The 24,919-nt window shown below is 46.7% G+C and overlaps 1 protein-coding gene across 1 annotated transcript in view; it reads left to right on the plus strand.

Moving 5' to 3' along the window:
- EXOC3L4 (exocyst complex component 3 like 4) overlaps nt 1–24,919 on the plus strand; it is a 172,473-nt gene that overhangs the window by 100,746 nt on the left and 46,808 nt on the right. The gene's annotated exons all lie outside the window — the stretch shown is intronic.

The raw sequence follows: 24,919 nt of genomic DNA on the forward strand, positions 1-24,919 counted from the left end.
CAAACCATAGAAGTAGGAAAAAAATAGATCCCTATAGCAAAAATAAAATTCCTAATTCCTAATAGATAGGGTACTTCCAGTCTCGGCCGCGCCTGGAAATGATGACACCTGGCTCCTCACTGACGCGTTGCGTCACTACACATGTGACTTCATTAAAGTTTCAAAGGTTTTAGTAAAATCTTTGGAAATACTGCACTATGAAGCCCCCCTCCCCCCGTTTATTACATGTCCTCACCTTACTGGATGAGCCTGAAGTCCAATCCAATATCGATACTGTTCTGGATATCGTTAGAAGTCGATCGATTGCCAGGTTCCTGCTTTTAACTTATACTAAGGCTTGATTTGACCTGTATGGGTCTCCATTTGAGGTGAGAGGCTGGGGGAAAGTGAGTGAGTGAGTGCTGCACTACGGATGTTGATAGTAATCGGATGAAGTGGATATCGATCAATTATATTGCACATGCACTTTTTTCTCCTTTTTTTTTTGTATGAACTGCCATATGGAGATCTGTCCCGTCCTTATTGGATTCTGATTGCACTTTCATCACTTCTGGATTTTGCACTTCATTTTTCTGTATGCACTTTATGTGAATATTGGACTTTATTAGATTGCACTACTTGCACTTTTGAAGTATATTGGCACTTTATTAGTTTGCTTGCACTTTATATTTATTATGTATGTTTTTGACTTTGTATCATATTGCAGATTGGTGACTAGGGATGAGCCGAACACCCCCCAGTTCGGTTCGCACCAGAACTTTCGAACGTACCCCAAATTCGTACGAACGTTAGAACCCCATTGAAGTCTATGGGACTCGAACGTTCAAAATTAAAAGTGCTAATTTTAACGGCTAATATGCAAGATACTGTCCTAAAAAGGGGACATGGGTCAATGCAAAAAAAAGTTTTAAAAACGGCCATTTTGGCGGGAGCACTGATTTTAATGTCGATTAAAGTGGAAAAAAAAGTGAAATATTCCTTTAAATATGGTGCCTGGGGGGTGTCTGTAGTATGCCTGTGAAGTGCCACGTGTTTCCCGTGTTTAGAACAGTCCCTGCACAAAATGACATTTAACGGAAATAACATCATTTAAAGCTGCTTGCGGTTTTAATGTTATATCTGGTTCCTGCAATATGGTTGAAAATCATTGAGAAAAATGGCATGGGTAGCCCTCCCTGCCCATAACCAGCCCCTTTGGGTCTTGTACGCATATTAAGGGGAACCCCGTACCCATATTAAAAAAAGGAAATGCGTGTGGCCCCCAGGCCCTATATACTCAGAACAGCAGTATACAGGCGGTGCAAACAAGACAGGGACTGTGTAGGTTTGTTGTGTTAAGTTGAATCTGTTTGTAATTTTCAACTGGTACATTTTTAAAGTGTAGCTCCAGTCAAAAAAATAATTTTTAAGCTTTTTGGAAAACAGGGAAGGGTTATCACCCCTGTATAATTTGTTTTGTCGTCCATCTTTTTTCATCTCACTTGCTGTTGTCTCCTTCCGTTTGCAAGTAGGAGATGTTTGTAAGTTGGATGTTTGAAAGTAGGGGCCTGCCCTATATGCTCTGCAGAAATGGCGGAACAAGGTGTTGGTTTTGCCACAACATTGTAAGCCCTCAAAGCGACTCTTGGTGGGCGCTGGAGCGCCCTGCTGTGAACGATTATATCAAGAATTGTAATTACATGCCATTGTTGAACAGTGGTAGAAAAATTTGACCTTTGGTGGTTGTGGTGCTGGTGCCACAACACTATAAGTCCTCACAGTTACTCTGGGTGGGCACAGGAACGGGCCCTCCTGTGAAATATTATATCAAGAATTGTAATTACATGTCCCTGTTAAAGAGGGGCAGAAAAATTGGGCCTTAGGCACTGGTGCTGGTGCCACGACACTGCAACCTCTCCCATATACTCTAGTTTTATTGCAGGAATTAGCCCTGCTGCAAAGCATTGCATCAAAAATTGTAATTAAACGCCCCTGTTAAAGAGGGGCAGAAAAATTGGGCCTTAGGCACTGGTGCTGGTGCCACGACACTGCAACCTCTCCCATATACTCTAGTTTTATTGCAGGAATTAGCCCTGCTGCAAAGCATTGCATCAAAAATTGTACTTAAACGCCCCTGTTAAACAGGGGCAGAAAAATTGGGCTGATGGCATCACCCAGAAACAGAAATGTTCTTCCAACATATCATCGGAGGTGGAAGAGGATAGACAATCAACATAACAGGACAGTCACTCAGCATCAGCATAGGCAGTCTTGAAGGGATGTGATATTTCAAAAAAAATTATTCGGTTACATCAGCTTCAGGTGCTTGGTAGCTGTGGGTGATCCAAGACTGATTCATCTTGATGAAGGTCAGTCGATCAACTGATTCGGTAGACAGGCGCACCCTGTGATCGGTAACAAAGCCACCAGCATCACTGAAGGTGCGTTCCGAAAGAACGCTGGATGCAGGACAGGCCAGTAGCTCAATTGCATACTGTGCAAGCACTGACCAGTGATCCATCCTCAAGACCCAGTAAGCCAGAGGATTTTCGGTGGGAAAGGTGTCCAAGTCTGACCTTGCCCCTAGGTATTCCTGCACCATGTAAATCAGACGCTGGCGATGGTTGCTGGAACCGATCATACCTTGGGGCTGCGGACTAAAAAATTGTCTGAAAGCATCAGTCAGACGGCCACCTTCTCCACCGCTCCTTCTGACCGATGCCTCAGCAACACGTTGTCCAGGACCAGGAGTTTGTACCCTTCCAGTCTCTGGGAACGCGTTGCACAGACCTTTCTGCAGGGCCTCCCGGAGATGTCTCATCCTCTGCTCCCTCTGCGATGGCAAGATAAGGTCGGCAACCTTACCCTTGTACCGTGGATCAAGGAGAGTGGCCAGCCAGTAATGGTCCCTCTCCTTGATCCGAAGAATACGAGGATCCTTCCGCAGGCTTTGCAGGATCAGGGAGGCCATGCAGCGTAGGTTAGCTGAGGCATTCAGTCCGGAGTCCTCTGGGTCACTAAGGACAACATGATCCGCAGCTACCTCCTCCCAGCCACGTACAAGTCCACGTGTTTCTTGGGACTGTAAATCATCCCTACAAGACTGCTGCTGCTGCTGCTGATGCTGAGTGCCAGCCTCCACCTCCATGCTGACACAATCATCCTCCTCCTCCTCTTCCTGCTCCTCATCCTCTTCCTGTGTGATGGGTGGCACAGCAGGAACACTGTCTGGATAAAGGGGGCCTTGAGAGGCAAGGAAGTCCTCCTCTTCCTGCCTCTGTTCTGCCTCAAGTGCCCTGTCCATTATTCCACGCAGCGTATGCTCAAAGAGGTGGACAAGAGGTACAGTGTCACTGATGCATGCACTGTCACTGCTCACCATCCTTGTGGCCTCCTCAAACGGTGACAGGACAGTGCATGCATCCCTGATCATGCCCCACTGGCGTGGTGAGAAAAATCCGAGCTCCCCTGACCCTGTCCTGGTGCCGTAGTCGCACAGGTACTCATTGATGGCCCTCTGCTGCATGTGCAGCCGCTGCAGCATGGCCAACGTTGAGTTCCACCTGGTGGGCATGTCACATATAAGGCGGTTCTTGGGCAGGTTCAACTCCTTTTGGAGCTCAGCCAGCCGAGCACAGGCATTAAATGATCGGCGGAAATGCACACAGACTTTCCTGGCCTGCTTCAGGACATCCTGTAAGCCGGGGTACCTGCATCCTGTAAGCCGGGGAACCGCTGCACCACCAGGTTAAGGACGTGAGCTACACAGGGCACATGGGTCAGTTGTCCCTGTCGGAGGGCGGAGAGGAGGTTGGTGCCATTGTCGCAAACCACCATTCCTGGCTTAAGCTGGCGTGGCGTCAACCACCTCTCGGCCTGCCCCTGCAGAGCTGACAAAACATCCACCCCAGTGTGGCTCCTGTCCCCCAAACAAACCAGCGCAAGCACGGCATGGCATGGTTTTGCCTGCGTACTTGCGTAGCCCCTGGAACGCCTACGGAGCACCACTGGTTCTGAGGACAGAGCACTGGAAGAGGCCATGGAGGAAGAAGAAGAGGAGGGGGTGGAGGAGAGAGGTGTGTCACAACCAATAGTAGCATTTTGAAGGCGTGGTGGCGGAACAACCTCCAACACTACTGCACCTTGTCCTGCATCCTTCCCAGCTGCCAGAAGAGTGACCCAATGGGCCGTGAAAGACAGGTAACGTCCCTGTCCATGCCTGCTGGACCATGAGTCAGCGGTAATATGCACCTTACCGCTGACCGCCCTGTCCAGCGAGGCAAGGACATTGCCTTCCACATGCCGGTAGAGAGCCGGAATCGCCTTCCGTGAGAAAAAGTGGCGTTTGGGGACCTGCCACTGAGGAACCGCACATTGTACAAACTCACGGAAGGGGGCCGAGTCTACCAACTGAAAAGGCAGCAGTTGAAGTGCTAGCAATTTAGCCAAGCTAGCATTCAACCGCTGGGCATGTGGATGGCTGGGGGTGAACTTCTTTCGCCGGTCCAGCAGCTGGGGCAGGGACATTTGCCTGCTATAATTGGACGTGGGTGTACTGCCAGCAGAGTGCCCGGAAACACTTGGCTGTGACACACCTAATTCTACACCTTCATTCCTCTCAGAGCAGGTTTCAGAGAGGACTGAAGTCTAGTGGGGTTGGAGATGCCAGCTGATGAGGAGCAAGGAGAGGGCCGCTTTGTTCTTTGGTGTGGGTCTTTGAGGTACGCTTGACAACGAGCTGCATGGCAGGTCAACATATGTCTGGTCAAGCATGTGGTGCCCAAGCGGCTGATGTTTTGGCCACGCGAGATACGCTTGAGACATATGTTGCAAATAGCAGCGGTGCGATCTGATGCACTCGTCTCAAAAAAGGCCCACACCAAAGAACTTTTAGAATAACGTGCAGAGGCAGCGCCCTGCACAGGCAGAGCTCTGCGGTGTGATTCAGTCGGTGTGCTGCCCCTAAGCTGGCCCCCGGAGGGCATCCTGCCTCGTTGGACATGTGCCTCCTCCTCCTCCTCCTCTCTCCTACCAGGCACCCACGTGGAGTCAGTGCCCTCATCATCCCCTCCCTCTTCATCGCTGTAGCAAACCTGGCAGTATGCTGCAGCTTGTGGAACATGACTGCCAGATTGCTGTCCTTCTTGAGCATCCCCTCTCTCTGCATTCACGCTACTGCCTTCCTCTAGCTGAGTGTCATCATCAGAGGCTACAAAACACTGGGCATCCTCCTGGAGCATGTACCCAACACTGTGCTCAAAGAGTTCAGGAGACTCCTCAGGAGGACGTGGTGGGTCTAGGGAAGGAGTCACTGATGATGACATTGAGAGGAGGGAAGACGATGTGTTGGCAGCTGCTTTGCTAGTACCCTGAGACTGGGTGAGAGAGGATGAGGAGGATGAAGAGGGCTTGGTCATCCACTCTACCAAGTCGTTGGCATGTTGTGGCTCAACATGTCCAGCTGCCGAAAAGAAGGACAAGCGTGTCCCATGGCCACGTGCTGATGACAATGCACCGCGTCCACGACCAGCACTGTTGTCTCTAGACACAGAGCCTGCTTGCCCTCTTTTATCGGCTCGCGCCTGTCTGCCTCTCCTTGCTGGCCTTCCAGACATGGTAATGGCCTGAAGGGAGTTGGGTAAAAAAGCAGTTGGGTAGTGTATATTGTGCTAGAGGCACACAACACCCACTAACTCCTGCAGATGCCTTTATTATAGAATACCAGAGATAAAGGGGTATATACAGATGTATACTGTGCTGTGCTGGAGGCACACACAACTTCCAATAACTCCTGCAGATGGCAAGTGGGCTCAAATAGAGAAGAGCTATGTAGGTGGATATAGCGGTATGTACTGGGTACAGAGCACGCAGACAGCACGCACAAGCTCCTAACACTACTGACTGCAAGCTCTATTATAAAAGATAGATCACTAGCTATATAGGTGAGGTGAATATAGCGGTGTATACTGCGGTCAGGGCACGCAGACAACAACCACTACACAACAGCAAGATCGAAAATCGGCCAAAAACGATCGGTGTGTACTGTGTTGAAGGTACACAGAACACCCACTGCTTCAGACGCCAACACACTACACAAGGCCGCCGCGCTGGCGGCCTTATATAGTGTGGGGCGTGCACTACACAGCCTGAGCTATGATTGGCCACAGGCATCCTGCCTGTGGCCAATCATGGCTCTCCTCGCTGCTGGCGCTGCGATTGGCCAAGCATGCGGGGTCACAGTGCATGCTTGGCCAATCATGAGCCAGCAATGCACTGTGCCATCGCAGTGCATTGTGGGCCGTGAGCGCCACACGAATTTGGCACGAACGGACCAAAATGTTCGGACTTCGCCGAACGGGCGAACAGCCGATGTTCGAGTCGAACGTATGTTCGACTCGAACACGAAGCTCATCCCTATTGGTGACACTGGATCATTTAGCACATTGGCCGCAGCAGGGTCTTGGAAGTGATTGGCAGTCAGTGTGTTTTAAACAATTTTTTTATTAATTATTATTTATAGTTAGCGCTACTTACCTTTTATACTCATTTTTTGTCTTATATATGTTGGCAGCTTCTCACAGCCTTCGTTTATTCATTTGAATGAGTTTGGTTTTGCGCATTAGTTCCTTTCTTATTTTATAGTATATTTTAGGTAGGACATTGACATATGACTGCCCGTGAAACAAAGCGCCTCTGAATCCAAGAGCAGCAACGATAAAAAGAAGCCCAGAAATGACAAGAGAAGAGAAACAGAGCACAAAAATAGAGGATGAGAAAGAGAAAAAAAAATGAAATTACATAACGGAAACGGAAGGTAGAGGGTAGAGCTGCACGATTCTGGCTAAAATGAGAATAACAATTTTTTTGCTTAGAAGATAGATCAAGATTTTCGCGGCGTAACATCATCTTTCACATTAAAATGAAAAAAAAAATTGGGCTAACTTTACTTTTTTCGTTTTTTTTTTTTTTTTTTTTTAAATTCATTGAAGTGTATTTTTTCCCCAAAAATTGCATTTGAAAGATGGCTGTGCAAATGCAGTGTGACATGAAATATTGCAGCAATTGCCATTTTATTCCCTAGGGTCTCTGCTAAAATATATATAATGTTTGGGGGTTCCAAGTAATTTTCTAGCAAAAAATATTGATTTTACCTTAGGAAACAAGTGTCAGAAAAAGATTTAGACTTTAAGTGATTAAACTTTCTGCATTTACACGTTGTTAAAAACTTAAATGTTTTTCTTTACAAACAGAAGTTTATCCCTGTGATCTAAGAAGGAAGAGTTAATTACAGTGTTTCAAGTTAAAAACTTGGCAGACTGCCTGGATGTTTTCTTTTGACAGCTGAGTGAGCAGATAAGTCTCTCCACTTGTTATATGAAAGAATCGGCAAACACTGCGATAGAGATCGTCAGGGGGGGTTGAATTGAGATCACGATTTTTTTAATGATTAAAGCGGAGGTCCACCCTAAAGTGGACCTTCCGCTCATTGGAATCCTCCCCCCCTCCGGCGCCACAATTGGCACCTTTCAGGGGGGAGGGGGGTGCAGTTACCTGGATAATCCAGGTAACTGCACCCACTTCCGGGATAGCTCTCTGCGGAAAGGGGCGTAGATCTACGCCCCTTTCCAAAAGTCCCCCGCTGCCTGCTGGGAAACACACAGATCCCAGAGGCAGCGGGTCCATCCTTATTGCGCAGCGCGACTCGCACATGCGCAGTAGGGAACCGGGAAATGAAGCCGAAAGGCTCCACTTCCTGATTCCCATACCCAAGATGGCGGCGGCAGCAGCCGAGAGACGATCGAGAGATCGGCTTCGGGTGCCGACATCGCGGGCGCGCTGGGCGGGTAAGTGTCCTTATTTTAAAAGTCAGCAGCTGCTGTATTTGTAGCTGCTGGCTTTTAAAAAAAAAAAACGGCGGAACTCCCGGCGGACTCCCGCTTTAATTGTGCAGCTCTAGTAGTGGATGGAGGGAGAGGAGAAGGCCATAAATAGGGAGAAGAAGGCCATAAAAACCTACATAACTCAACAGAAGAGCAGCAAAAACTGTTGGCGAGGATCCCGAAATTACTCAGATGGCTAAACCGCGGTAGTGGTAAACGCGTCAAAAGTAGATGAGTACCAGAAATTATTCCAGACAGTCAACATAAGATTACGAGAATCCAATTTGTCTTCATTCCATGCTATCATATTTTCCACACATTCAATGTGATTAACCAGTTGCTGACTGCATAGCAGGCGCATTTACGCTGCGTACCATGTGACCATGCCCGCGGGACCGTCGGACTTGATGTCCGCCGGTCGCCCGGGGATCGTGTCACGGAGCGGTAGAATGGAGAACTGCCTATGTAAACAAGGCATTTCCCCATTCTGACTAGTGACATGACAGAGATCATTACTCCCTGTTATCAAGAGCAGTGATCGATGTGACTTGAAGCCCATCCCCCCCACAGTTAGAATCACTCCCTAGGACACACTTAACCCCTTCATCGCCCCCTAGTGGTGAACAGTAAGCAGTGCATTTCTATAGCACTGATTGCTGTATAAATGACAATGGTCCAAAAATAGTGTCAAAAGTGTCCGACGTGTCCGCCATAATGTCGCAGTCCTGATATAAATTGCAGATCATCGCCATTACTAATAAAAAAAAAATTATAATAAAAATGCCATAAATCTATCCCCTATTTTGTAGATGCTATAACTTTTGCGCAAACCAATCAATATATGATTATTGCGATTTTTTTTTTTTTTACCAAAATGTAGAAGAATACATATCGGCCTAAACTGAGGAAAAATGTTTTTTTTTTTTTTAAATATATTTTTGGGGAATATTTATAATAGCAAAAAGTAAAAAATAATGCTTTTTTATCAAAATTGTCGCTCTCTTTTTGTTTATAGCGCAAAAAAATAAAAACCACAGAGGTGGTAAAATACCACCAAATTAAATCTCTATTCGTATTTGTTTGGGTACCATGTTGCATAATTGTCAGTTAAAGCGACGCAGTGCAGAGTCGCAAGTGCTCTGGTCAGGAAGGGGGTAAAATCTTTCCGGGGCTGAAGAGGTTACGTTCACAAGCCCAGGTGGCTAAGGTTGATGGGTCAGATTGGCACCGGCATCTGGCAATAACAGATCGAGCCACAGTTAGGAAATGTCTAATCAGACTTTTTTTCAATGTTTGCAGGAGCCCGGCACCAGAGAAAGGACAGTAAGCTGGGGCTGGTTAGGGTAGACATCACCCATCAGTTCAGCAAAACAATCTCAATGTCTTGTCCCAAAAAAAGGGAGTATATGTGGGCAAGTGCCCCGACTATGGACGATGGTGCCAGGAGCCTGCAAGCAGCAACAACAGGTGTCAGGGATGGTAGGATCAATATTGTGAAGAAAGATCAGCGATACCACCTGTAAAGATTTTTAAAGCGTCACCTGTGGAAATTTTTGGGTACTGCACACCTCCCAACGTTTTGAGACGGGAATGAGGGACACCTATCCGCAAAAGTATGCAGGCATAGGACACACCCCTTGCCACACCCCCTTACTCACAAAAAATGACAATGACAATTGCACGGTCATACAACACTGTACCCAAACTAAATTTTTATCATTTTCTTCCCACAAATAGAGCTTTCTTTTGGTGGTATTTTATCACCTCTGCGGTTTTTATCTTTTGCTAAACAAACTAAAAAAGACCAACATTTTTGAAAAAAAATTTTTTTCTTTGTTTCTGTTATAAAATGTCGTTTTCTCCTTCACTGACGGGCACGGATGAGTCGGCACTGATAAGGTGGCACTGATGAGGAGGCACTGATATGTAGAATTCATGGGCACTGATAGGCGGCACTGATATGCACCACTGATGGGCACTGACAGGCGGCACTGATAGGCACTGACAGGCAGCACTGATGAGTACTGACAGGCAGCACTGATGAGCACTGGCAGGCGGCACTGATGAGCACTGGCAGGCGGCACTGATGAGCACTGGCAGGCGGCACTGATGAGTACTGACAGGCGGCACTGATGAACACTGGCAGGCGGCACTGATGAGTACTGACAGGCGGTACTGATGGGCACTGACAGGTGGTACTGATTGGCACTGATAGGCGGCACTGATGGGCACTGACAGGTGGCATTGATGAACACTAATAGATGGCACTGATGGGCAGCACTGATTGGGCAGGTACTGATAGGTATTAATGCTGGGCACTGTGATGGACACTAACTGGCACTGTTGTGGGCACTGGCAGACTTTATTGGCGCACTGCTGGGCACTGATTGGCACATCTGATGGGGCTGTGCTGATAATCAATGTGCTCACAGCAAAGACCCCCAACCCCCCCCCCCCCCCGGCAGGGAGAGCCGCTGATCGGCTCTCCCTGTCAGCGCAAACCGAGGAATGCCATTTACCGGCACTTCCTGGTTCTCGCAATGGTCAGCTGTGATTGGTCATAACTAATCACGTGGTAAGAAGCCTCTGACAGAGGTTTCTTATCACGATCGGAGCTGCGGCGTGTCGGCTCGCCGGCATGTTATCCTGCTGGACGTTATATGATGCCCAGTCAGGATAACAGAACCACTTCCCACCCGTCATTCTGTTATAGGCCGAGAGGGGAGTGATTGATTAAAGGGGAATTGTACAAAAAAAAATATTGGTTGAACCCACAAGGGCTTTTTTTTACCACTACTATTCCTTTATATTCCTATATTCCTTTATATTGGCTTCTGGAATTTACAAATACAGCAATTTGGAGATCAGAAGAAAGGTTTAGCTCTGGAGAACACTTTTTGAAAGATAAAAAGCGCATTTTATATACAACTATATGGATCAGACCAAAATGAGGGACAAATGAGGAGGAAAGAGGGACAGAGGGACATTGCTCCAAATCAGGGACAGTTGGGAGCTATGGTACTGTAGTTTTCTGTAGTTTGAAGTGGTTAAAAATGGCAAAGCGGTCTTACATTTTCCAGTTAACGGCATACTGCAAACCCACCACCAGGTGGTGCACAAGTATGTCAGAATAGACTTCATTGCATTCATTTATAGTTTATACAGTGCTGTAGGATAGATAGATAGATAGATAGATAGATAGATAGATAGATAGATAGATAGATAGATAGATAGATAGATAGATAGATAGATAGATAGATAGATAGATAGATAGATAGATAGATAGATAGATAGATAGATAGATAGATAGATAGATAGATAGAGATAGCCCGCTATAAATCAATGATTGCCACCATTACACCTAAAAAAAAAAAAAAAAAAAAAAAAAAAAAACATATCCCAGAGTTAGATGCTATAACTTTTGTGCAAACCAATCAATATACGCTTATTGAAATTTTTGTTTTACCAAAACTATGTAGAAGAATATATATTGGCATAAACTGATGAAGAATTTAACCACTTGCCAACCGCTGCACGCCGATATACGTCCCTACTTTGGGGACGGATATCGTTGATATGACAGCAGCTAGCGGCCATAACCCTTGTATCCCCGTGTTCGCCCGGCGGTCAGCTACAAGATAATAGTGGTCTCAGCGGCGGCTTCGCCACAAGATTACTTTTTTTATCGTGTCAGGAGAGGCCCCCCCCCCCCTGCCGCGATCGGGTGCCCTCCGCTGCTTACCAGAGCCGTCAGCAGCGGCGGAGGCAATCACGTGTGTCTCCTTGCTAGGTATGGAGACGAGTGAGGGGAAGATGGCCCCCTCCCGTCTTCATACCATAGCTGGGCGGAAGTGATGTCAAAACGTCATCGGGGGATGAAGTCACGTGGTTGTGATGTCACACGTAGGGACAGGATAGGCACTCTAAACTGACGTAGGCAAACAAGCTCGCCACTCGTAGGAGATAAGCGTTTTTTTTCATTTGTATTATGTGAGTACCCTCATTGTTTTATTAATAAATCAAATTACTGTTGAAAATACTACACTATCCGGCACCCCCTCTTCTTTTATTACTGCTCCTGCATCTGATGAGAGACCAAGACAGATAAAGAACCCACTCTGGTCCTGGGATATAAGGGAGAAGAAGCAGTCATTTCCAGGGTTTTCCTCGTGGGTTCACGGGGGTCCCGACCGGCGTGCACGCGATGGCAGGGCGGCAAATACAAATGGACGTACCTGTACGCCAGTTTGCCTGCCTGTGCCATTCTGCCGACGTACATCGTCGTGCGCCGGTTGGGAAGTGGTTAAAATTACTTTTTTTTTATTTTATTTTTTAAGGAAGACATTGTTTTTGTATGGCCAGCATATAATATTACAGTTCTGTTTGAAAATCTGCCAAACAATCTTTAACTTTTCTTTAAATAAAAAAATTAGATCGGAGTCTGATTATATTTACCAGATTCAGCCTCAGAGTGGATTAAAGATTTTACTCCCTAATCATATAGTTGGTTATTTATATTTACCCCTGCGTATAGAGATATTTAGGAATGAATTGTTTTTTTTAAACTTTACATATTAACTAAATTATACACCACTGATGAGTTTACTTCCTCTTTCATTCCCTGCAAAGGTAAAGCATAATGGACTACTATGCATTGCATAGTAATCCATTATGTGCCACTTACCTGACACAGGAGCCAGCGATGTCACCGCTGTCCTCTGTAGTCCGCCACATCCATCTTCTCGGTGGGTCTCGCTGCTCCGCCGCTGTCATTCGCCGAAGCCGATATGATGTCACTCCCGTGCATGCGCACGGGAGCCGCCACATGCGGCATATCGCCGTTGACCGCTGCGCTCTGTGCACCTTGCGCGGCGCTGTCTACGGCGCATACGCCGTAGACAGCGGTGCCTGTCTTTCAGCAAATATCTCCTAAACTGTGTAGGTTTAGGAGATATTTCTTGGACCTACAGGTAAGCCCTAATCTAGGTTTACCTGTAGGTCAAAGTGTGTTGTAAGGGTTTACAACCACTTTAAGGTTATTAACCGATTAATCGATTAATTGAAAAAATAATCGCCCAAATAATCGATTATGAAAATAATCATTAGTTGCAGCCCTACAGTTACCTCATTACCACAAGGTAAGGGGCCACTTCTTATGCCCCGTACACACGACCGGACTTTTCAACATCAAAAGTCTGACGGAATGATTCCGGCAGACTATTCGATCGTGTGTGGGCTGCAACGGACTTTTGATTCACAAAAGTCTGACAGACTTTAGAAATGGAACATGCTTCAAATTTTTCCGCCGGATCCAGTTCCTATCGAAAAATCCGCTCGTCTGTATGCTAGTCCGACGGACAAACAGCGACGCTAGGGCAGCTATTGGCTATTGGCTATGAACTTCCTTATTCTAGTCCAGTCGTACGTCATCACGGTCGAATCCGTCGGAGTTTGGTGTGATTGTGTGTGGCCAAGTCCGCTCATTCGGAAAGTCCGTCAGAACTCTGTCAGAACTCCGGCAGAACTCCATCGAAAGTCTGTCGGACATAAGTCTGGTCGTGTGTACGCGGCATTACTAGTGTGTGTTTCCACGAAGAGGAGACACCTTATGATTTCAGCACTTTATTCTGCTATCTGCACATTGGAATTCACATAAGGAAGAAAATATTTCAATAGACTATTACTATTGCATTTTTGCACAACCGTGGATTTGCATGGACCAGCCTTAGTTAATAGTAGTTGGCACGTTTAAAATATATGTTGCACTTTTTCACTGTATTTTGCATTTTTTGCACAGTCGAGTCGCACTCTGCACAGGAAGATTTATATCATTTATCTTACACTATATGCTAATTTTGCACCAGTCTGCCAATCTTGCAGTAGTTGCTTATTTGCACATTTGATCGTTTATCTGCACATTTTGAACGCTTATTTATTTGTTTGTGTTTGCACATATTTATTGGAGTGTTTTTTAGTAATTTCTTTTTTTGCACCTTGCACTTTGATATTACCACCCAGGAATTTGGATGTCACGATTTATCTTGACTTTTTAGAAACACCAGCAATTTGTTGTATTTTGCATCTGTAGGAATATCTATTCATATCTATTCTATCCATTTACATTGTACTACTACCTGTAGCAGCATAACGGCGCTATTAGTAATTTCTTGCACTTTGCACCCTTATGAACATCATTGATTCATCTAATTTACATTTTTACTGCTATCTTTAGCAGCTTATTCCTTTATTCTGCTGGAAACAGAGCAGCACCATCCTTTATTACATTCTTTTCTTCTGTGGATATGGTTTGACCCACATTCAGTGCTTGCAGCAGTCCCATTTTTCAAACTTTGTTATACATGGTAGCGCAGGAATAATTACACACTATACATGTGAGGTATCGCCGCGATCGGTAGAGTGAGTGCAATAATTCTAGCCCCAGACCTCCTTTGTAACGCAAAACCGGTAGAATTTTTGAAATGTCGCCTATGGAGATTTTTAAGGATAAAAGTTTATCGCCATTCCACGAGCGGGCGCAATTTTGAAGCGTGACATTTTGGGTAACATTATCTTTCACAATATAAAAAAAGTGGGCTAAGTTTACTGTTGTCTTATTTTTTAAATTTAAAAAAGTGTATTTTTTAACAAAAAAGTGTGGTTGTAAGACCGCTGCGCAAATATGGTGTGACAGAAAATATTTCAATGACCGCCATTTTATTCTCTAGGGTGTTAGAACCCCCTAAACATTATACATTTTTTTTCTAAATAATTTTGTAGCAAAAAAATCTGCTTGTAAACATGGAGTCATGAAAAAGAGCCCCCCGGTCCTTAAGTGGTTAAGGAAAGCAAGTACCCCCATGAACTATGGGACTTTAATGCCCTGTACACATGACCAGTTTTCCCATCAGAATAAACTCTGAAGGTTTTTCTGACGAAGTTCCGATGGAATTCCGCTGAAACTGTCTTGCGTACACACGATCACACCAAAGTTTGATCGTCAAGAACGCGGTGACATACAACGGGGCTAGAAAAAGGAAGTACAATAGCCAGTAACCAATAGCCTCCGTCTCATACTTGCGTCAGAGCATGTGTCGTTTTTGGTCCGTCGGAACAGCATACAGACAAGCGATTTTCCCGATAGGCCCGTCAGAATTTTCGAAAAAAAAAAAGTCTGATGAGGTATACACACGATCGGAATATACAATGAAAAGCTTCCGTCTGACTTTTTTTGTCCGACATTCCGCTAGTGTGTACGCAGCATTAGGGCGAACTTTAGAAGACACAATATTTTGAAAATATATAAAAATGTATTATTTTATAAAACAGTGTGGCAGTATTTTATAAAATAATATTTTTTTCTATATTTTCAAAATATTGTTTCTTCTAAAGTTCACCCTGGCAGTCCCATAGTACCCGGGGGGGGGGGTTAAAAATTTAAATGCTTCCCCACTCTATTTAAAATTAATATCATTACAAGAAGCAGTACTGGTGTGGAGACCAGCGGGAGGAACCAACGAGAGCTGCCGAGGCCAAGGAGATTGATACTCCCAGAAATGATAGTTTCCCATCAGAATTCAGGGGAGGGTCACTCTTGAATGGAGCAGGATGGGCAGCTGGAGGGGTATTTACATTCTACATTACAGGGAAACTGGATATCGGTAACAGGGCTCTTTAAGGGCAGTTCACATATATGTTGTGCATTTTTTGCAAGTTTTTTGCCAGAACTACTTATGACTGCTATTAACGCATTTTGATTAAAACTCCTAAAAGATGCAGCATGCAGGACTTTGATGCACGTTCTAATAGAGTATAATGGCACAGCTAAAAATATACATCGAACGCGTCACGCAAAAAACAAAGAACCGGACCTGGAACATATTTTTCTGGTGAGAACCTATAGAGACATTGTCCGGTGGAGTTTATTATCCTCCCTGGAGATCCACTCCAATGTTATTATTATCTTCAAAGTGCTTTTAAAATGGCAAATGTCAGTTGGCAGCACATCGATGGCATTCTGCTTGGTGACCTTTCTGTAGTAACATACACGAAGGAGCAAATGTGAAGGAGAGTTCTGCAGACCGGTGTATGCAAAATCTCAAGACACCCCAGTCTAAAATGTGTGCTACTGTCACAGCAGAACCCCCCCCCCCTTTTACTTTAGAGTCCTCAGGCCTCAATCTTTTCTCAACAGGGTCCTCAGTTCCACCCCTGGCCCCCACCCCCAGTTCCTTCCCCCTTTCATATCAGAATCTTCAGTTCCACCCTACTCCCAGTTCAAGTCTCCAGCTCCACCCCACTCCCAGTTTGAGTCTTCAGCTCCACCCCACTCCCAGTTTGAGTCTTCAGCTCCACCCCACTCCCAGTTTGAATCTTTAGGTCCACCCCACTCCCAGTTCAAGTCTTCAGTTCCACCCCACTCCCACTTCAAGTCTTCAGTTCCACCCCACTCCCAGTTCAAGTCTTCAGTTCCATCCCACTCCCAGTTCAAGTCTTCAGTTCCATCCCACTCCCAGTTCAAATCTTCAGCTCCACCCTACTCCCAGTTCAAATCTTCAGCTCCACCCCACTCCCAGTTCAAATCTTCAGTTCCACCCCACTCCCAGTTCAAATCTTCAGTTCCACCCCACTCCCAGTTCAAATCTTCAGTTCCACCCCACTCCCAGTTCAAATCTTCAGTTCCACCCCACTCCCAGTTCAAATCTTCAGTTCCACCCTACTCCCAGTTCAAATCTTCAGCTCCACCCCACTCCCAGTTCAAATCTTCAGCTCCACCCCACTCCCAGTTCAAATCTTCAGTTCCACCCCACTCCCAGTTCAAATCTTCAGCTCCACCCCACTCCCAGTTCAAGTCTTCAGCTCCACCCCACTCCCAGTTCAAGTCTTCAGCTCCACCCCACTCCCAGTTCAAGTCTTCAGCTCCACCCCAATGTTCCAGCCCACTCCCAGTTCAAGTCTTCATCTCCACCCCACTGTTCTACCCCACTTCCAGTTCAAGTCTTCAGCTCCACCCCACTCCCAGTTCAAGTCTTCAGCTCCACCCCACTCCCAGTTCAAGTCTTCAGCTCCACCCCACTCCCAGTTCAAGTCTTCAGCTCCACCCCACTCCCAGTTCAAGTCTTCAGCTCCACCCCACTCCCAGTTCAAGTCTTCAGCTCCACCCCACTCCCAGTTCAAGTCTTCAGCTCCACCCCACTCCCAGTTCAAGTCTTCAGCTCCACCCCACTCCCAGTTCAAGTCTTCATCTCCACCCCACTACAAGTTTGAGTTTTCAGTTCCACCCCACTCCCAGTTCAAGTCTTCATCTCCACCCCATTCACAGTTCAAGTCTTCAGTTCCACCCCACTCCCAGTTCAAGTGTTCATCTCCACCCCACTCCCAGTTTGAGTCTTCAGTTCCACCCCACTCCTAGTTCAAGTCTTCAGTTCCACCCCACTCCCAGTTCGAATCTTCACCAGTCTCCCCTAACTTTTTTACAAGAGTTTCCAACCTTCTGAACTTCACCACAGCATGGCAGTGGACAGGAGGCATAGCAGATCTATACACTTCTATGCTCTTCTGAATGCTGGGCCTGCCCTGAAAGTCATCCAGTCTGAATTAGCTTCATGCATTTCCATGGTGCTGCTAGCCAATCCACCCACATCAGCTTCCAGGTTTTATTGCCAAATCTTAATTGAACAAGCAGAGGGTTAGGAGCTGATTGGCTATGTCCAGCTGCACCAAATTCTGAGTGCTCCATTTTTGGTAATTCTCCAACACAGTGTAGCACCCCTGAGCCACCCAACACCGTGTATGCAGCACCCCAGTTGAGATACACTGCTATAGACATCATAGGCATTAATGGTCATCAAAGCAGATCTTTCACCAATGCTTCATTTCCTCTCAGTGGTGCCCCACCCCCCACTTTATAAAATTGCACATTTAATACTTTGGAATATTTAAAAAAAGTCCTCCTCATTGATAGCGAGAAACCAACAGTTTATGTGGCTGCTTCCCCAGCAGTCCCTAACAGCTACTGTCCCCACTGGATCTGGATCCCCATCACATGATTACTAAGCTGGCTTTGATCACAAGAAGCCTTAACTGATAAAAATAAATGCCTGCAAATAAACACTGCCACCTTCAAGCTGCAGTATTTCTATTCAATGCAATTTACACTATATTACCAAAAGTATTGGGACTCCTGCTTTTACACACACATGAAATTCAATGGCATCCCAGTCTTAGTCTGTAGGGTTTAATATTGTGTTGGCCCACCCTTTACAGATATAACAGCTTCAACTTTTCTGGGAAGGTTGTCCACAAGGTTTAGGAGTGTGTCTATGGGAATGTTTGACCATTCTTCCAGAAGCGCATTTGTGAGGTCAGGCATTAATGTGGACGAGAAGGCCTGGCTCGCAGTCTCCGCTCTCATCCCAAAGGTGTTCTATGGGGTTGCGGTCAGGACTCTGTGCAGGCCAGTCAAGTTCCTCCCCCCCAAACTCGCTCATCCATGTCTTTATGGACCTTGCTTTGTGCACTGGTGCGCAGTCATGTTGGATCAGGAAGGGGCCATCCCCAAACTGTTCCCACAAAGTTCGGAGCATGAAATTGTCCAAAATGTCTTGGTATGCTGACGTCTTAAGTGTTCACTTCACTGGAACTAAGGGGCCAAGCCCAACCCCTGAAAAACAACCCCACACCATAATCCCCCCTCCACCAAATGATTTGGACCAGTGCACAAAGCAAGGCCCATAAAGACATGGATGAGCAAGTTTTGGGTGGAGGAACTTACCAAGACATTTTGGACAATTTCATGCTCCCAACTTTGTGGGAACAGTTGGAAGGTGGCTTCTTCCTGTTCCAACATGACCGTGCACTAGTGCACAAACCAAAGTCCTTAAAGACATGGATGAGCAAGGTTGTGGTAGAGGAACTTGACTGGCCTGCAGTGCAGGTCAGTCCTGACCTCAATTTGATAGAACATCTTTGAGATGAATTAGAGCGGAGACTGGGAGCCAGGCTTTCTCATCCAACATCAGTACCTGGCCTCACAAATGCACTTCTGGAAGAATGGTCAAACATTCCCATAGACACACTCCTAAACCTTGTGAATGGCCTTCCCAGAACAGTTGTTCTGTTATAGCTGCAAAGGGTGGGCCAACGCAATATTGAACCCTACGGACTAAGACTGGGATGTCAATAATGTGCAAGTGCAAGTAACGGCAAGTGTCCCAATACTTTTTGTAATATAGTGTATTTAATAGTGTAACTTTTAAAAATTATAATTCATTAATTCAAAAAGTGATTATTATATATATATATTACATTGTTGTTATAAGCTCATAATAAAAATAGAGCAGGGTAAATCCTTAGAAAAATACATACATAAATTAGACATGACGTTACTGCTGGCACCGCTAAATTTGGCCTTGGCACCTAATCACCTCCGATCAGTAAGAAGGGTCACATTCCAAGGGAAACATGGCAGCCTTCCCGCATATAATACAATGAAAAGGTGAACCCGCTGAGTGGGAATTCCTGGCATCCGCAACTCAGCTTTCCTTTGGATTTCTTCCAGTAAGGACAACAATGTGTTGCTTGTCTATAAGAGCCTCAGGTAATTCCCTGACAGCTTAATTAGAAAAGAAATACCACGTCTGTGTAATCTGTACATTGTAAGAATTAGGCTCATACCTGGTTTGAGAAGAGACCACCTGCTGGTTTGCAGACATTGTGGTCTTTACGGAAGCTTTCATGTACACTCCAAATTAAAGCGTTTGTTAACCCCACCCCAAAAAAAAAAAAAGAAAAGGATCCCGTTGCTTTAACTACTACAGATCCACGCTGTAGCTGTCATTCGGATGCTGGGACTGTGACATCATAATGGGCGGGGACATCATCCAGCGCTGTCCCTATATAAGTCACCGCACGCCGCGTCCCTGCCATTGTGACCGGAGACAGCGACGAGGCAACATCTCCAGAAGAGAAGAACAGAAGACGGCGACAGCGGCAGCGGCGACAGAAGACCGGCCACCGCTTGTAAAAGAGCTAGAAGAAGGCGCGGTGGCCCGGCAAGTAGAACCGAAGAGGGGGACAAGACCCCCGAAGTCGGAAGAAGAGGGGGGCGGCGGCGAAGAAGACAGCCGGGCTCCTCCACTAGTGAAAGAGCTAGCAAAAGAGCAGAAGATAGCGGAGAAGTCCGGCGATAAGACGGAAGAAGACCCCCGGAGCTGTGCAATAAACTATTTTAACCCTTGTGTGTTGTGTTTTTTTTAAAACTTTTTTTTCACAGGTGAATGGGTAGGGGTACATTGTACCCCATACTCATTCACATAGGGTGGGCGGCCGGGATCCAAGACCCCGACAACCAACGGCCAGGGTTTTCGGGAAGAGGCCCTTGTCCTCATCAACATGGGGACAAGGTGCTTTGGGGTGGGGGGGCCGCGCGGCCCCCCCTTCCCCAAGGCACCCCCATGTTGAGGGCACGCGGCTTGGTACGGCTCAGGAGGGGGGGGGCGCTCGCTTGTCCCCATCCCCTTTCCTGGCCGGCCGGGTAGCATGCTCGGATAAGGGTCTGATATGGACCTGGGGGGGACCCCCTCGCCTATTTTTCGGCGTAGGGATTGTCCTTTAAGTCCATACCAAGTGACGGGGCCAGCGATGCCTCCTTCGCTGGCCCTGGCTACCTGGAGACGCGCTCAAAATGAGCGGACTTTTCTCTGGGCAGGAAAAGTCCGTTAATTTCAAAAGTACGACGGACTGGCACACACACGACCGTACTGTCGGCCGAAATGCTAGTCCGGCGGACAGATTGGAGTGCAGATCGGACTTTTGGGTAAAAAAAGTCAGCCAGAGCCTACACACGGGCAGATTGTCTGGCGGACTTGAGTCCGCCGGACTTTTCCACCGGATTGTTTGATTGTGTGTATGAGGCATTAGGAATAACTCACTTAAATCTGTCCAAACAAGAGTCTAGTAGACATCATGGGTATGATGAAGTTGGAAACACAAAATCGTAAATTATAATATAATAAATAACTATAACCACTTGCCATATAGCAAAATGATGGTGAGAAGTGGTTTCAGTTCCCTGACCGCAGGTCATATGACCGTCCAGCAGGGTAACAATCAGTGGTGTAGTGTGTCAATCTGTCACACCGTATCACCGATCTAGGTAAAGAGTCTCTGACGGGGACTCTTTACCACGTGATCAGCTGTGTCCAATCACGGCTGATCACAGTGTAAACAGGAAGAGCCATTGATTGACTTTTCCTCACTCACGTCTGTCAGATGCGTGTAGAGGAGAGCTGATCATCTGCTTCTCTCACGGTGGGGAGGGGGGGTGTCTGTTCCGATTATCAGCGCAGCACCCCCCGAGGATGCCCACACTGAACCACCAGGGATGCCACTAGGACCACTAGGGATGTCACCACCAGATATGTCACCATAGACCACCAGGGATGCCAATCAGTGCCCACAATGGATGCCAATCGGTTCCCACAATGGATGTCAATCAGTGCCCACAATTAGTATTAGAGTATCACTGATTGGCAGGCATTATTGTTTGGCACTGAATGGCATCCAACCGTACCATCAATTACTGTACATCAGTGGCACCTATCAGTGCCCATCCATGCCCATATGTGCCGCCTATCAGTGCCCATCTGTGCCGCCTATCAGTGCCCATCTGTGCCACCTATCAGTGCCCACCCATGCTATCCATCAGTGCCCATCCGTGTCGCCTATCAGTGCCACCTATGTGTACCCATCAGTGCTGCACATCAGTGCCACCTATCATGCCCATCAGTGCCGCCTATCAGTGTCCCATCATCAGTGCCCATCAGCGAAGGAGAAAACTTACTTATTTACAATGTTTTGTAACAGAAAAAAAGTCTGTGCCCATCTATGCTGCCTATCAGTGCCCAACCGTGCTGCCTATCAGTTCCCATCCGTGCCACCTATCAGTGCCACCTATGTGTACCCATCAGTGCTGCATATCAGTGCTCCCTATCAGTGCCCATCAGTGCCGCCTATCAGTGTTCCATCATCAGTGCCACCTCAACAGTGCCACCTCAACAGTGCTGCCTCATCAGTGCCCATCAGTGAACGAGAAAACTTACTTATTTACAACGTTTTGTAACACACAAAAAAACAAAACATATTTTTTCAAAATTTCAGTCTTTTTTTTTATTTGTTTAGCAAAATAAAAATCCCAGAGGTGATCAAATACCACCAATTGAAAACTCTATTTGTGGGAACAAAATGATAAAAATTTAATTTGGGTACAATGTGTCATGACGGCGTAATTGTCATTCAAAGTGCGACAGCACTGAAAGTTGAAAAATGGTCTGGGCAGGAAGGTGTATAAGTGCCCGGGATTAATCAGAAAAAAAAATCAGAAAACGAGAGCGATTGTCACCAGAATAGAAATGAACACATTCTCAGAAGTTCTGGTCGTTCTCTACTAAGATTTTTTTTTCTAATATTATTATTTTTATCTGTGTCCCTTCTAGAGAGATTTATCATTACTTCCTTTCCGTACTAAACATGAACAGAAATTTCTCAAACAGGTGGTAATAAAAACCTCAGATTCTAATCCTTCTCTGTTATATTTAAAACACTACAAATAACTTGGCTGCATGAAAGGAATAACTAAAAATCATTGGACCTCATAGCAAAATTTTGAAGAGCCAACCTTCCTGGTGTCATTGATCTCAATATACATTATATTGTCAAAAGTATTGGGACACCCACCTTTACACATACATGAAATTTAATGGCATCTCAGCAGTGGTGGCAGGTGGTAATTTTTCGGGGGGGGGGGGGGGGAGAGACCAAAATGACCCCCCCAGGTTGGGTCAGTCAGACGGTCGGTGCACTTACCTCAACCACGGGTGGCTTCGCAGGCTCTCCTCTACAGGCATCACGAGCGGACATCTCTTTCCCCTGCTCGGCGGCTTCTGTCTCCTCCCTCCTCCTTGGCGGCCAATCAAAATACTTCTCCTTTTGGCCGATCAGAAAATGTGTCTCACACCTGCACTTCCTGATTGGCGGGCGATTCAGTGTTAGAATAGCCAGTATTCATTCGCTATTCTAATACACCAGGGTGGGCTCCAAGCGCAATGCTCTGCACCCGGAGCCCACCCTATTTTGAAGCCTATTAGAGCATCTGGCTCTAATCAGGTGCTTAAAAAATAAAATAAAAACCATGCCGCTGTAATTCATGCGACAAAAGGGGCATGAATAGGGGCTGGCGGTGATGATATCAGTGCGCCCTTAATGGACAGGCCACCCCTGCATCCCAGTCTTAGTCCGTAGGGTTCAAAATTGAGTTGGCCCACCCTTTGCAGCTATAACAGCTTCAGCTCTTCTGGGAAGACTGTCCACAAGGTTTAGGAGTGTGTCTATGGGAATGTTTCACCATTCTTCCAGAAGCACATTTGTGAGGTCAGACACTGATGTGAATGAGAAGGCCTGTCTTGCAGCCTCCGCTCTAATTCATCTCAAGGGTGTTCTATCGGGTTGAGGTCAGGACTCAGCACTGTGCAGGCCAGTCAAGTTCCTCCACCACAAATTCGCTCATCCATGTCTTTATGGACCTTGCTTTGTGCACTGGTGGGCAGTCATGTTGGAACAGGAAGGAGCCATCCCCAAACTGTTCCCACAAAGTTGGGAGCATGAAGTTGTCCAAAATGTCTTGGTGTGATAACATTCTTAAAGCCGCGTACACACGGGCGGACTGTCTGCCCAACTTAGTCCGCCGAAACACATTTCAGCGGACAGTCCGCTCGTGTGTGGGCTTCAGCTGACTTTTTCAGCGTGCAGTCTGGCGGACTAAGTATTTCGTAATGTTGGAAATACTGTCCGCTGGACTCGCATTTCAGCGGACAGTCCGCCCATGTGTGTGCCAGTCCGCCGTACTTTTGAAATGAGCGGACTTTTCCCGCCCGGAGAAAAGTCCGGTCATTTCAAACGGGTATCCAGGTAGGCGGGGCCCGCGACGGAGACGTCGCTGGCCCCGCCGCCTGGTATGGACTTAAAGGGGAACCCCAACGCCGAAAAAAATCGGCGCGGGGGTCCCCCCCAAGTCCACAACAGACCCTTGTCCGAGCACGCTACCCGGCCGGCCAGGAAAGGGGGGCGAGCGAGCGCCGCCCCTCCTGAGCCGTACCAGGCCTCGTGCCCTCAACATGGGGGGTGCCTTGGGGAAGGGGGCCCGAGCTCGGGGATAAGGATGAGGACACTGAACATTGAAGCTCGGGGATAAGGATGAGGACACTGAATATTGAAGCTCGGGGATAAGGATGAGGACACTGAACATTGAAGCACAGGGATAAGGATGAGGACACTGAACATTGAAGCACGGGGATAAGGATGAGAACACTGAACATTGAAGCAGGGGGATAGGGATGAGGACACTGAACATTGAAGCTCGGGGATAGGGATGAGGACACTGAACATTGAAGCAGGGGGATAAGGATGAGGACAATGAACATTGAAGCTCGGGGATAGGGATGAGGACACTGAACATTGAAGCTCGGGGATAGGGATGAGGACACTGAACATTGAAGCTTGCGGATAGGGATGAGGACACTGAACATTGAAGCTCGGGGATAAGGATGAGGACACTGAACATTGAAGCTTGCGGATAGGGATGAGGACACTGAACATTGAAGCTCGGGGATAGGGATGAGGACACTGAAAATTGAAGCTCGGGGATAAGGATGAGGACACTGAACATTGAAGCATGTAGCTCAGGATAGGCACTACAAGTCCCAGCAATGCAAAACCTACTAGGTAACAAGGGAAGTATTAGTGTTGTAACGCACGGCCCAGTGTTTGTGTTGTGTGTAACATCACTTCCGTAACATTATGTGATGGTTTCGCTGAACTGTATTGCCGAAACTATGTTGGAACGCACGGCGCGAGTGTTTGGAACGCATCGCGCATGCGCAGTATGGGGCAACGTCACTTCCGCAGCATCCTGTGATAGGCAGCAAAATATGACACTACAGTGGAACTTGACAAGTAGTTAGTTTTTGGCTGAACTTCCACTTAAAATTTCAACAGCCTTCCTAATA

Source organism: Lithobates pipiens, unplaced genomic scaffold (genome assembly GCF_037356315.1).
Source record: "Lithobates pipiens isolate NorthernLeopardFrog02 unplaced genomic scaffold, aLitPip1_a1.2 Scaffold_30, whole genome shotgun sequence".
NCBI lineage: Eukaryota > Metazoa > Chordata > Amphibia > Anura > Ranidae > Lithobates > Lithobates pipiens.